Raw genomic sequence first — 1,377 nt, 5'->3', positions numbered from 1 at the left:
CCCACTCCTGCTCCACTGCCTTCTCTCTCCCAGCCTCCATATACTGCCTCATGGGGAGTTCCCTGTGATCAGTTGACAGGAGAAGAGAAGACTCAGGCCTGGGTTGCAGATGGTTCTGCATGGCATGCAGGCACATCTGACTGTGGACAGCTACAGCACTGCTGCCCCTCTCTGAGACATCCCTGAAGGCAGCGGTGAAGGGAAATCCCCCTGTGGGCAGAACTCTGGGCAGTGCCCCAGTGGGCAGTTTGGGCAGTTTTTCACTTTGTTTAGGAGAAATGGCAAGATGTGGGATTACAAAACAATGTGTGGGCTTTGGCCACATGGTCGGGGACTTAGAAGGAACATGATTTGAAAATAAGTGACAAAGAAATTTAGGAAAGAGGCATGTGGATCGGACTCTCTGAATGGCCAAAAAACACAAACATATTTGTGTCCCATGTGAATGCTCACCAAAGGGTTACCTCAGCAGATGATTTTAATAAATAGAATGACCCATTCTGTGGATACCAGTCAGCCTCTTTCCCCAGTCACCCATCATGACCCAATGGTTTCATGAACTTCATTCAAGTAGTTATGGTTGCAGTGTGGCAGTTACACTTGGGCTCAGCAACAAAGACTTCCACTCACTATGCATGACCAGGCTACAGCAACAATTAATTGCCCAATCTGCAGTGGTAAGACCAACATCGAGCCCTGAGTATGGCACCTTTCTCTGAGGTAATCAGCCAGCTACCTGCATGTCAGAAGGTGGTCCATCACATTGAACTGTTTCCATCAGGGAAGGGGCAACATTTTATCCTTACTGGAGTGGACACTATGCATACAGATTTTCCTTCCCTGAACACAATGCTTCCATGGACTTACAGAAAGCTTTATTCATCATCACTGTATTCTACACAGCATTGCTTCTGATCAAGGAACTCACTTCACAGCAAAAGAAGTTCAGCAATGGGCCCATGGTCATGGACTTCACTGGTATTACCATGTTCCCCACCATCTTGAAGAAGCTGTCTGTTTGCTTGTTTATTTTTGAGAGAGAGAGCGGGGGTGGGGGGGCGGTGAGGGGCAGAGAGCGAGGGAGACACAGAAACCAAACCAGGCTCCAGGCTCTGAGCTGTCAGCACAGAACCCAACCAGAGCTTGAACTCACGAACCACAAGATCATGATCTGAGCCGAAGTCGGACACTTAACCAACTGAGCCACCCAGGTGTCCCTTGAAGAAGCTGTCTTAATAGAATGGTGGAATAACCTTTTCAAGACTAAGTCACAGCACCAGCTAGATGGCAATACCTTGCAGGGCTGAGGCCAGGCTCTCCAGAAGGCTGTATATGCCCTGAATTAGTGTCCAGCATATGATGTTATTTCTCTCATAG

The sequence above is a fragment of the Puma concolor genome, chromosome B3 (genome assembly GCF_028749965.1).
Source record: "Puma concolor isolate L17-30 chromosome B3, mPumCon1.1.hap2, whole genome shotgun sequence".
NCBI classification, from domain to species: Eukaryota; Metazoa; Chordata; class Mammalia; order Carnivora; family Felidae; genus Puma; species Puma concolor.
The sequence above is the reverse complement of the archived record's forward strand: the minus strand, read 5'-3'. Positions refer to the sequence as shown.